The sequence below is a fragment of the Hoplias malabaricus genome, chromosome 9, assembly GCF_029633855.1.
Source record: "Hoplias malabaricus isolate fHopMal1 chromosome 9, fHopMal1.hap1, whole genome shotgun sequence".
Lineage (NCBI taxonomy): Eukaryota > Metazoa > Chordata > Actinopteri > Characiformes > Erythrinidae > Hoplias > Hoplias malabaricus.
In genome coordinates, this window is record NC_089808.1 from 19,992,106 (window position 1) to 20,006,195 (window position 14,090).

At 41.3% G+C, this 14,090-nt stretch overlaps 1 protein-coding gene across 1 annotated transcript in view; it reads left to right on the forward strand.

Annotated features, from left to right (window-relative positions):
* The first annotated feature begins 3,531 nt into the window (after positions 1-3,531).
* Positions 3,532-14,090, forward strand: part of LOC136706918 (cadherin-18) — a 234,593-nt gene continuing 224,034 nt past the window's right edge. Inside the window, exon 1 of the mRNA XM_066680665.1 lies at positions 3,532-3,713. The gene's annotated coding sequence lies outside the window, so the exon portion shown is untranslated. The remainder of the gene's footprint in view (positions 3,714-14,090) is intronic.

Below are 14,090 nucleotides of genomic sequence, written 5' to 3' on the forward strand. Positions count from 1 at the left end.
ACATCTCAGCTCTGTTGGTGACAGCCACAGGTAGACAAGTGGAGATGGGACAGACGCTCTTCATCGAGGAGACAGAGGATGAGGAGGAGGGGGAGGAGAGGGGCTGTCAGCGGTTTTGTTTACATGTCTGGTAAACCCTTCCGGTCTGTCCATCTAAACTATTTATGTGCTCCTCAAGTATAGGGGCAAGTATATACAGCACTTCTTCCAGAAGCAACAATCTTAACCCTTTAGTCTGTAGTCTGAATTCTCAAACTTTTTCTTTCTACAGGGAAATTAGACAGGGAAATGCATTAGATACATGAACATTCTTTTCACTTGAGGATTTGATGGCATTCTACAACCTGTCACACCTATGGGCAATTCACACACTATTTCATTCACATGCTCACATCTGTGGACAATTTCACACATTCACCCGGTCGTTCACACTCACAACCGTGGATATTTTCCCACACTCACTTTCACACACCTTTGGAGGGCCTGGTGGTTAGGAACTGGGCGTGTAATTGGAAGGCACCTAACCCCACAACTGTTCCCTGAGCGCCCACCACTCTGGGCATGTGTGCTCACTGCCCAAAGCCCAGTGTGTGTGTAAGTGTGTGTTTCATGGCACGGATTAAATGCAGAGAAAAAAATTCCTCTGTGTGCAAGCACATTGACCAATAAAGTGATTCTAATTCTAACCTAATTCACACTCACACCTAGTGCTGGGCGATATAAGCACAAATCAATATCATGATTAACTTTACATTTTACCATGATTGCTATTAATGAATGAATATTTTGTTTTTGTATTTTTGACCCTCATAGTTCAGTGACTCCAGTATGCTCCAGTGTTAAAGCTGGAATATTTTTTCTAAAGTTGCTAGGAGCTTGATTCTCTATAGTTTTCTGAGCACTGTTGATTTTTGATGTGTAATTGTGCTTTGGTCAGCATTTACATTTGACTTCTTTTTGTTCAGTGTCATCTTAATTGTAGTCAAAACTAAACACATCCAAATCACAGACACTGTGTTCTTCTTTGGTATGAGCTGCTCAAGTGGCTCGGTTGGCCTCAGCGTTTAGGTTCTCCTCTGTGTTGCTTCCATGTGACAGAATCACTTGACTACAGCATGAAAGTGTGCTTTTAAAGGGAGAGTACATGAACACAGTGGGTATGTAACAAAATAAAAAAAACTGATATAATTGATATAGACAAGATTATGTCGACCGCGACCCTGAAATGGAGAAGCAGAGAAGAAAATGATGATGATGACGAAGATTATGTCGATTAGAAGTTCTGAATGTCGATTTTGATTAGTTTTCGATACTTTCACCCACTCATTCATACACATACGTTGAACAATTTCACACATTCACCCCGTTGTTCACACACTCACACCTGTGGACAATTTAACACACTCACAACTGAACATTTTCACACACTTTTCCAGTCACTTACGCATTCACTTGTTGACAGTTAGACTCACTGACCCACCCATTCACATACAATTTCACACACTCACCTACATACCCACCTGAGGACTGATTCACACACTCACCTGGCCTTTAACACACTCACATCTGTGGAGAATTCTACACAGTCACCTGGTCATTCACACACTGACACCTGTGAACAATTTCACATAAACACATTCATACACTCACACCTGTCAACACTTACACATCCAGTCACAAACCCGGTGACTCATACTCACTAACTCAGTCACAATCTGACACCTCACCCACACACCAATTCCTTTGTTCACTCACTCACTCTCACCTGTGTAGAATGTCACAGAATCAGTGCATCTAGCAACATGTGTTTTTGAATTGTGGGATGAAACAGGGGCATCTAGGAGAAAATGAAGCAGACACAGGGAGAACACATCAAACCCCTGACAGTCTATGATCTAGTATATATACATATACTGACATCAGTTACTCTAGCTATGTCCAGATCATTTATTTCTCTGACATGTGATGCCCCATCGTCCAGTGAGAACAGAAGCCACAGGTAAAAAGACGGGTCCTCATTAGTGTCCCAAGCTGCTTGGTAAGTTTTGGCTCACAGGCTGATATCTGAGGCCATGTTTGTTATTCATCCATCACAAAATGCTACCGAATCCCTTCCAAAATCATATGATTCACATGATGACTCCTTCTGAGCTTCTACCTGTGTGTAACACCAGTGCTTTCACTTGAGGACGTTTGCCTACAGTGCTGCGTTAAACTTTGTTGTTTTTTTGGTTTTCCTAGCCCTGCTGTTAACCCATTAACCCCTCAATAACCTTTGTGGACCTCTGATATCATAATTAAGCCTATACCCTCTAAAAATCAGACTTTAATCTTCAGGCTTGTGAATCTCTCCACTCTGGATGCTAAACATACCCTGGCTGACCGATCGCATCTGTGCTATGGGGGCAAACGTGTACTGATTTTTGGCCCCAAGTGAGTAAAAATGTCGATAATGGCTGAGGAGAAGACGTCCCTGGGCATGTGACAGTCATAAAAGAGTGGAGAGACACTTGACTTGGCTCAGGGGTTGAAGGATGACCTCGGTCAGAGAAATGAGAGACAATGGCTTTCGTCGAGCCTGGGGCACACATACACACACAAATAAAGAGAGCCACAGAACGCTAAAGAAAAAACACACACGCTCGCAGTTATCTCCCTGGTGGATAAATCAGTCCTTTCATGCTTGACTGTCTCACTGCTCCTGTTCTGACCGTGTTTATAAAATGGCAAAGGAACAGTCTTACTTATTATTATAATGGCCACCCAGGGCTGTGCCTTGTCTCCACTTTTCTACGGTGCCTCTCCTCTTCTCACTGGAACTCATTTTCTAACCGAGGGGTCATTTCAAAAGCACGACACTGACACTCATAATTGCAAGGCTATACGCTGCCCTAATAACAGCGGGCCATCTGTAATGGCAGCTATATTATATGGTGTTTATGGAAGAGATAGTTATCATGATCATTATGATCAGCTGTAGGGGACTACAGGGGAAAAGAGAGATATAGACTGTGAGAGAGAGAGTACGTGATGAGGGAATTGAAGATGGGCGTTTTTTTTTTTTACTGAAACGAGGGGGAGAGATTAAGAAAGTAACAATAAATAAGGAAATAGGCACTGAAAGAGGGCAGTGACTGAGTGTGAGTGACACAGCCTATTGAGAGAGAGAGAGAGAGAGAGAGAGAGAGAGAGAGAGAGAGAGTGAGAGAATGGAAGGTAAAACAGACATGGAAACAGGGGAAGAATAGTTGAAGTGAAGAGAGATAGGTATATACAAAGATAGGTAAGAAAGGTGTGTGTCTAAACGAGGAAAGTCAGAGAGAAAGAGAGAGAACAGCAAGAAAAGACTGAAAGCGAGACAGTAAAAGAGGGACCGAGATGCAGTGAGACAGACGGAGGGTAAGAGAGCGAGTAGATTGAGAGACTGAGATTGAGAGAGCCACATAATAAAAAGGAGAAAGGGAGGGAGGGAGGGAGAGAGAGGGAAAAAGCGAGTGAGCAACAGAAAGAAGAGACAGAGTGGGAAGCGGTGAGAGAGAGTGCGCAACAGAAAGAAGCAGCAAGAGATTGAAAGACTGAGAGAGCGACATATTAAAAAAAGCAAGGGGGGGAGAGAGAGAGAGATCCGTGTTGGCGCTGCTCCGCTTTGCCTCAGTCCTCGGCGCTGGAGACAGAAGAACTCCACTCGTTCGTCCTCCGCTCGACACGAAAAGGTAACGAATCCCTCCATCCCCTCAGAGCGAGGCGCGAGAGCGGCGGCGTTCCAGTCCGCGCGGAAGTGTCTCAACGCTCCCTGTGTGACGGTCTGCCCTGCTGTGCTCGCGCGACTCTAACTGTCGCTGCATTTTTTGGGGAAAAAACGGCACATATACACTGGAGTCGTAGCCTACACATTTTACACGAGTGATACTTCATATCTGATACATGTAGTCATATTATGATGGATATTTGGTGAGGGACAGCTGAAACACCGCCGTTGTTGTGTTTTTGGCTGCTGTTCTTCTTCTTTTGTGCCAAAACTCGCGAACACGTCCCTCGAGAGACTCAAGTCTTGAGTAAACCTGTTCAGTCCTGTTCGAGCTTCTGGATCTTATTCTTCCAGTGTTTTTTCCGTTCTCTTTTTTTATTTTCCTCCGGGGGGTCGCTCTCTCCCGCGAGATTTCCGCGGTGGACGTTTGGATGAATGGATGGCTGGTGCGCGCGCTCCGACACGAGAGCCCCGCGCGCCACTGGCGCCAACGACTGTCCGCCGTCGCCAAGTGCTCTCTTGTTCTTTCTGGAGACCGAATAATCGATTGTAAAGTTGAACGTAGCCTACAAAATGACAGAGGGTGGGGGAATTGGGTTTCAGTTTGGCTCGAGCACCTATCGGTCTTTTTAACCTATTTAGACCCCGATTTTGTAAATAAACTCAAAACCCCTCTCAATTATTTTCCTACTCTTTTGTCTGGTTAAACCTCTCGGTGGCGCTACGGCACGCGGACTCTAGTCAGACTCTCGCGCCCGTTACCGTGGGGTCGCGTGCGGGCTGCGTCTAAAACCGCATACTGCCATAGTGTCTCATTATTAATAACACACCGCTGTTAATTGACGTGCATTAGTGCAGCCTGTGTAGTAACAGCATGTGGGTTTTGACACAGTCAGGCGTCCTGTCCTGTCCCCTGGAGCCCTAAAAGCGTGTATGCCTTTCGGATCAGGTTGCAGCCAGTTTAGCTGAGGGACCACTGCTCGCGCGCCTCTAACTGTCCAAATGAAACGCCAGTGTTTTCAAATGAAGTGACCATCTGTGTGTTTATGTGTTTTGTAGTATGAACATATGTTTAAACGTGTTGTATTCAAAGGAATAACTTCTCAAGCAATTTAGTAGGTCATAATAATGAGAACGTGAACTAACATCTGGATATATATGATTTAGTATTTCATGATTATGACTGGCTATAGAAATATTAAGATGATCATTTGTTTGTCATCTAGCCTATCATAATATATTTTGAGGTTTCAAGTCATAATTGTGATAACTTTTCTTGTTAGCATATGATATACTGAATTATAACTAGGCTATGTGAACTAAAGCCTTTGTAGATGAGAATAAGGATTTAGCATCTCATGAATAAGAGCTTGCCATCTCAACAACATCCATTATTCTATCCTTTCACATAATTATGAGCTTAAAATCATTTTCTGTTGAACAACAGGTGGTCCATCCAAACTGTGTAAAATGCCAGTGGACCTCCAACTTTGCCCTCAGTGGGCTAATAGTTATCTGCTGTCTTTTTGCTATCATCATGAGGTACCAAGGTGATACCAAGGCATTGTTATGATAAACTAGATCATAATTATGGGAAGCTAAGATAGTAAATCTTAATTATGAGAGAGTAAATAATAATTACGAATTGCTAAGTCTATATAATGAGAAATTAAGTCATTCATTGTCTACCGTAATTACTATATTGCAAGGCTGGAACACACACCCTGGAGCGGGCACCAGTCCTTCACAGGCTGACAAACACTCACACATTCACACATAGGGACACTATTTGAGTTTCCAATTCACCTCCCAACATCTGTTTTTGGACCACGGGAGGAAACCAGAGCACCTGGAGGAAACCCATGCGGACGCTATGTCAACGTAATTAGATGGTTCGTCTTAGATGCCTAATCAATATTATCCAATAGTAAGTTTTACAAATGTGTTTTTTTTTGACACTGATTTACTTCCAATTGTTTTGTTTGTTGTTTTGCAGCTGTTCCATATTACTGACTGCACTAGCTACTAGCTATTATGTGTTTTCATAGTTGTCCACTTGCTCACATGATTTCACTCAGCCAAGACATTTGCCCTGAAGTTTTTGCTTTGATGCTAATGTTGCTAATAAACATTAGAAGTAATAAATAGTCATTTATATATTTCTGTAAGGCCGAAATACATCTCCAAAAATGAAGCTAGCTCTCTGTCAAGACTTGTAAGTGTAGTTTAAAAGTGCTATGCAAACTTAAAAAGTTGATGTATCTATTTTAAACAATAAAGTGCTGAATTCTGTATACAATAACTAAGCACATTGTTGAGCTACACAGTGGGGTTTTGTTTGTATTGACAGTTCATGTTCTATCATAGTGTATCTTAAACTATGTTGTGTTAGACTCTTAGCTTTGGTTTAAAGCTAATTTGGACAACAAATATCTTGGCTTCTTGACTTTATCTGAGGTAAGTGGAAAATTAGATTTGTGCCAAAGAATTTAATTTTATAATGAGAACTGTATTATGCATAAAGTGGATAATATCCAGTGGTTTGTTTGGTTGGAAACCAAGATATTGCTACTTGGCACGTTGGCAGCATTCTGGATGAGCTGGTCCATTGCGAGTTTCTTTGTTTCATTTGCTTGTATCCTAGCATTCTTTGCCAGGCTGAAAATTAGACATTATACTTGTTCCAAAGGGCATTCAGTGTGTGTGTGTGTGTGTGTGTGTGTGTGTGTGACTGTGTAATTACTGGATGTCCTGTAAGTGCAGATTTTCTTGTTGCATACATTAAACTATTGAACTAGGCATAGATTTGAATGATTTTTCCAAGGGAACAGTTTAAATAAAAGAAAAGCAATCAAAATAAATGATGTGGCATATAATAAAGAGTGAAAGAACATAAGTGAAAATAACTCTCAGGCTTATTTCAGTCAGGGCCATATTGGTCAGAATCAGTGACTGACACAGGACTAATGAGGAATGAAAAAATAAAATGATTTTACAGTACTGTGCAGAAGTCAGAGACCATAGTTTATTATGTAATGGCCAGGAACAACAGCAATGTTCATATTTGAACGCAGTTCTGGGCTCTTAACTTAAATGTCTGTGACACGCTTTGGTCATAATGCCACAAGGATCAAACCCAACAGCACTGTTCAGAAAGGCAGGTTTCAGCTCCTGTTCCTTTAAATGAAAATGAGCCATACAGAATGAAGCAGGAGCTCAGTTTAATGCTGTTCTCTTCTCTGTTAATTTTCACTGGTTTTGCCTAGTTTCTTATTTCTCTGTTGTTGTTTTGGCTCTGTTATCGCGTGCCTCTGCTCTGTTCATGCCTGTTTTCCACAATTTAACCCTGTTTTTGCTTGAGGGTCATCAGCATGACTAGAGATGCTTAGATGGGATTTTATGTAAGGAGCAGCACCAAATCCCTGTTCTGAATGACAGGTTTCAGCACCTGAGGAGAACCAGACTCTGTTGCTGGGCAATATGATCGCAAATAAGTATCACAATTAATTGAATATTTAACCTCAATTAAGGTTAATGAATGATAAAACCAGTTTTATTTTTGTCCTCAAATTCACTGACACGGTTTGCACTGTAAATGTTTAAACATTTTCTAATGTTGTTAGGAACTTTTCAGTCTCTTATATTGAGTCATGCACTGTTCCTATCTGGTGTGTGATTGTGCTTACAAAAGTGTTTACAATTGTATTCTTTATGTTCAGTCGTCTTCACTAAAGTCAAAACACATCTAAACAACAGACATAACATTTTTCTTTGGTACAAGCTGTTCGAGTTACTCGGTTGGCCTCTGTGTTAAGGTTCTCCTCCATGTTGCTTCTATGTGGCAGTTTGGATGGGGCAGAATCATGTGACACCTGAACACACAGTGTGGGACATTGATTGACATCGGTAAATATCGTTAGGTTTATGTCTGTTAGAATTTTTGAATGTCGATTTCAATTCATTTTCAATGAATTGCCCATCTGTTTACTTTCAAGCGCATGAGCCCACCAGCGTTTTCTAGCTATTAAGGCCTCGCCCACATGGATCCAATTATTTAAAAAAATATATTTTCTCTCTGCTTTTGAAAATATCTCAGTCCATATGAATATGAAAATGACTGCATTATATATGCCTATACAGTAGGGGGCCATAGTATCTCAAAACACCACGAGGCATGAGAGAAACACAGAGGTTTAATCACAAATCACTCCATACTCCCTATGTAGTGCACTACTCAAGTCATAAATTACTCAAACTAGATATTAATAGTTCATTATATATTTCTAATACAGCATAATTTATATTTATTCATATGTGGGTATCTGAAAGCTAGTGCTACCGTCATGTACACTAGTTTTATGATTTATGTACTTCATTATAGAGGGAGTGAGGAGGAATTTACATTTCAGCCAGAGACAGACACACTGTGTGACCTCAGCGTTTCCAAAAACCTGTGTTTACTTTCGTCCACACAAGAACAGTGACAAGAACGTTTCAAAAACCTCTGTTTTCAGTGTCCTAAAATGCAGTTTTCATGTGGACGTAAACCAAAACTAAACAGATCCATGTGGACGAGGCCTTAATCAGTACTCTTATTTTTTTTTTGTGCTCATTGTTTTGGTTTGCTGCATTTAACCTTGTTTTGCATCTCATATAAAGGCATGTTCAATGTTGTGATTGGTCAGACTCACTTGAGGAGACAGCACTGAAATGCATGTTGTCTACATAGGACACAGCATAAAATCAGAACCACTCATTTTATCTCATGAGGCAGATCACATAAAACTGACTGGGTTGTAGTATTTCTCAGTTTGTGGGTTGTTTAGATCCCCAAATGAATGCACTCAAAAGGTGACTTTTCATAATAGTATAATAGTCTCCCTTTAAAATATATATAAAAAAAAGAGAAAATGAAGCTCATATCAACCGCAGAAGACCTTAGATTGATCTTTAGAGGCGTGGGAAAACATTGAAAAACTGAAAGCATGTCTAATGAGAAGCATAAAAACTTCTAAATGCATAAGACTAATAGAGTGGACAGTAAGAAAAAAAAATAAGAACCGAGTAAATGCTGGAAAATTAAGGTTGTATTTATTTTTTATAAGTTTTGGTTTAATTTTCTGCCATGTGCTTGATGACAGTTTTGACTGGAAATGAAAAACGAAGGGTGGTCTCTTATTTTGAACAGTACTCTTCACATTCATTTGAGGTCTCCTGGTGGCTCAGAGGCCCAAAATGATTTATAGCAAGAACCGTTTGTGAGGCATGAGCTTGATGTATGCAGACGCATGCTTGCGAGCTGCGTGTGTTGTATAGACTACTGAAGAGTTGTAAGAGCTTCCGGCCGTCTGTTTGGATTTTCACTTAGATTTTTACAAGGGCTTGAGAAGTCTGTCTGCATAGCAATCTCCATATTTTTTATAGACGTGGCTTTATTTATTGAAGTGTGATAAAGAAAGGAAATGTTTTTTTTTTGTGTGTGTGTGTGTTCTTGTTAAGGCCACTTCAGCCTTACAAAATTACATGCATCGCAAACTGCAAATGTAGCCCATCTCAGAGTTTCAAAAGGAGCTCATTCGTTTTTTTTTGTTTTCTTGAGCATGTGGCTGTTGTTTCTTCATGAACAAAATCTGTTTGTGTGTTTGTGTGTGTGTGTGTGTGTGTGTAATTTGGAGCTTAGCTTGGCTGTGGCTCAGCAAGAGGAGGTTCTCTTTTTATAAAATGGGCCAGGCAGGAAAGAATGGCGGTTTGAATCTGATTTCTCTCTTTTTATTTAACACGTAATGCAATCAGCGCCAGCAATGAGCTTAGAATTGTGTGCACCAAAGGAGGGCTTGTATTTACCCAGAGAGAAATGGAGAAAAGTGGAGGGGGGTGGTGTGGTGGAGGCATGTTGAAATAGATACAACGTATTGACTCAGTGACTTACGCTGGTGATAAAGCCGTTCTACGGAGCTGTAGAGCGGTGATAGAATGGCGAGAGTGCCTTGATGGGGGAGGACTCTCTGGGCTCTAGACATTACTGTAAATTACAGTGGACAGGGAGGCTGCAGAGAGACATGCACAGACCCAGACAGTGGCAGAGATAAGGGCAGTGGAGTGGACCAGAGAGGACGTTAAGGCTATAGTAAAGACCACGTGGGGTAACCTTCCAGACTCTTTTAATGCAAGTGCACGTCCACAATGACATTCCGACCTTGTGATTGCAGAGAGCAGTTTAAGTGTTTTGGGCGTCCACATAAATGAGGAGGTTGGTCTTTAAAGCACCGCCGTCTCCAGCAGACACTGAAGTAAACTGAATGAGACAGGCTTTATAAGGAGAGAATTCCCAGCGGAGGCTCGTTTAAGAACAGCGAATCATGAAGATGCTCAGCACCCTTTGGGCTCTCCATGGGTTAAGAGAGGAAAATAGACTAGGTATAAAGAGGTGATCACAGGCCTTCCTCTTTTTTTCATCATGATGCTTCCAAGACATTGTCACAGTATGTAAGTATGTCCATAATATGTGCAGAAGTTTGGATCAACTCCATAGAAAAAGTCAGAGCAACCATGTTCAACATGCCCAACGCAACATCAAGAGTGGACCCTTGGGGTGTGGAGCAGTGAAACTGGGTTTACTCGAGTGATAAAGCACCATCCAATACCTTTGAGATGAGTTCCATTGAGGTTTGTGATCCTAAGCTAATCATCCAACAACATGTCACACCATGCCCAATGCCAAATGTCAGCTGAAGGGTTGTGAAGGCCCCCTGCATTGACCTGTGGATCAATGGAGATGCATTCTCTAGATCAGTAGTTCACAACCTTTTCTCCTTGGTACCTCTTTACAAGCATCTAAGGCTCTGTTCACACCTGGAGAGATTTGGGATTACACCTCTGTTTCTCTCATGCTTCGTGGTGTTTTGATGTCTCTCAAAAAGGTTCTGGACTGGACTATGGACAGGGCCTAAAAAAAAACTGAGCTTTTTTCTGTTTCTCTTGGATTCCTTCTATAGCTTTTATCTTTTTCGTTTTGAGTTCCTTCTCTCTTGTGAATACAACTAAACATTTAGCTAAAGATCAAAAGTCCTTACCAACAGTATAATAATAATTATACAATAATAGTATAATTAATAATTTATAAATAATAATTTAGAATATAAATAATTATACTTAACTGAAAATGAACTAGGGTGGCACGGTGGCGCAGCAGGTAGGTGTCGCAGTCACACAGCTCCAGGAACCTGGAGGTTGTGGGTTCAAGTCCTGCTTCGGGTGTCTGAGGAGTGTGGTGTGTTCTCCCTGTGTCTGCGTGGGTTTCCTCCGGGTGACTGTCTGTGAGGAGTGTGGTGTGTTCTCCCAGTGTCCTCATGGGTTTCCTCTGGGTGACTGTCTGTGAGGAGTGTGGTGTGTTCTCCCTGTGTCTGCGTGGGTTTCCTCCAAGTGACTGTCTGTGAGGAGTCTGGTGTGTTCTCCCTGTGTCTGTGTGGGTTTCCTCCGGGTGACTGTCTGTGAGGAGTGTGGTGTGTTCTCCTTTTGTCTGCGTTGGTTTCCTCCGGGTGACTGTCTGTGAGGAATGTGGTGTGTTCTCCCTGTGTCTGCATGGGTTTCCTCTGGGTGCTCTGGTTTCCTCCCATGATCCAAAAACATGTTGGTAGGTGGATTGGCAACTCAAATGTGTCCATAAGTGTGAGTGAATGTATGAGTGTGTGTCACCCTGTGATGGACTGGCGCCCCCTCCAGGGTCTGTTGCCCCCACACTTGCCCCCAGTGATTCCGGGTAGGCTCCGGACCCACCGTGACCCTGAACTGGACAAGTGGTTTCAGACAATGAATGAATGAAAATGAACTGAAAAAGGGGCAACTATAGCTGCATTTTCCTCTCAGAATCTTCACCAGTAGTCTCCTGGTGTCCTTTAATTTTGTTAGGCTTCATTCAGGCTATTATTAACTAGCTTCTCACCACAGGACGATCTGTCATGTTCTTCAATAAAACTGAAGATAAGGTAACTCTAGAGATATAGCTGTACTTTCTTTATTGATACTGATCATAAGCACTTTTTTGTTTCTCAGACATGTTGTGTAATTCTGTCACGGGGACGTAAAGGGCGGACTAATGGAGGCGGACACACTCGCTACAACACAGACAATTTATTAACAAAACAAACGGACTTGAGGATAAACACGAAATAATCACGACTAGAAACAGAGCAAGCAAAACAATACAAAACTACATGAATGGGGCATGAAACGAGCAAGAGCACGACACAAAACAAACGAAACAAACAACAACAACAACAAACCACAACAACAACAAACCACGACAACAACAAATGACCGATAACAGGAAGTGACAACAACGGAACTTAAATACATGAACAAACAAGACACACCTCACACATAACAAGCGTAAATGACAAGGAGGCGGAACAAAGGCGGAGACATGGACAATAACAGACAGACAGAGCCACATGGCAGGGGAAAACAAACAAGAAAGGGCCAGGATGTGACAAATTCATAAAATAATGATTAGTTGACTGCAGGAAAAGGAGCCAGAGTGAGCTAATCAACTTGACATACCTAGAGCACCTCAGAGCAGACAAAATCTCACACATCTTTTGGAACTCCAGGTTGGGAACCACTGCTGTAAAGTGATGAAGGTCCAGCTAGTACCTTTGGTTGTACCCTGCTCTCTAGCAAAGGATTAAGTGTTTTCCAGGGTCAGCTGAATGACAGCAACATTTTAACAGTACTTCATTGAAAATTGAATTAATAATGGATATGACCCACTCTCCATAAAGTTCACATACACTTTAAAACCATGAACTGGGCCTGATTCTGGCATTGTGTGCTGTAACAGTGATTATGCTGTGTGACTTTCTTTTAGTGAATAACAAATCAGGCTTTACTAAGTAAAAACGTTTTGATTCAAATTTGATCCAAATTCAGAGGATATTCTCTCAACATTTGCATATTCTCCCTATGTTTGGCTTCATAGTCTGTGGAGGTGTTTAAATGGGGGAGAGGCCTCAGAACGTTGAAAAGCATGAAAAGAGATGATGGTGTTGCTCTATTCCTGCTCCACAGGTGGGTAATGATGACTTATTTTGGTTTCAATTTACAAAAAGAGGAACTAACTCCCAATTTAGGAGAGCTTTAACTGCATGAAAGTAAACACAGTGCCAAAATCTAAGCAGCTTGAGTGACAAATGAGCTTCTGTTGGGAAGGGAATAATTAGTTAGTCTTTGGCCAGGTACAAACAACAGTTATTTATTCTCCTCAAACATACTCTTCCACCATAAAGAAGCTAAACTTCTGAGTGAAAATAAACAAAAGTGAGTAATTCGCAGAATCATAAATGTTGCCTTTAAAACATCCATAAAAGTGGTTTACTCACTTTAAACACTTTGACCTTCAGAGTCGCTGAACAAAAGTCAACTCTGAATTCTAAACTCTTTAGGAGTCAAAGAATTGATTGCCCATCCCTTTCGTTTGGGAGACCAACTAGGCCAGCCCAAAGTGTAAATAAATGGAGGGCTTTATAAAGATTGAAATCAAATAAAAAGGAGTAAAATCATGTTTACTTCAAGGACATAAAAGAGAGAGTGGCATAGGAGTCTAATGGTCACTAAAGCCCTATTCACACAGTATTAGTTTTACATGGGGAGCTGGGGCAATGTAATATTTCCACAAGACATCAGTAATGTTTATTATGGTGGATTCGCACTGGATAGGAAATCGCAGTGAAAATAACAGAGGTGGGTGGGGCTACTCGATTCAAGCACTGCCGTCACACAGTGTGGATCAGACTGGATCAGTAGATCAGTTTTTAGATTGTCACAACTGTTCTGAGATCAGTCCCACCAAAAACACACAGCCCTAAACGACTTTATCTTCTAGTCCTTCATGAAAGATAACGGACGAGAAAAAACTTTACTAAACCTTCACACAGTTATTATAATTGATATTATAAACCGTTTAATATAATGACACATGTTCATAACCCCTATGGAGGCTACTAGTGTGGACAAAACATACCTACAGGTTGTTTGGTGGATTTGAGCGAGGTGCGTTGTTCAGCTGCTGAGCATTTACATAAATTATATTTTTCATCACAAAATGCCTCCTTCAGCTCCTGTGTTCTAGAGAAAACTTGCGAAAAACAAATTTTCTCCAGGATATGACGCAATATTACCCCACATTTCAATTAGAATGGGATTATAATATAACCAGGAAAAATTTTACTGCTTGATTTACAGTACGTAAAGGATCTTTCTTGAAACGGGAGCGCACACTCTGGAAAAATGTCTGAAATGGTCTATTCGAACAAGATTAAAACTGCTGAGAAACTCAGGTAATAAT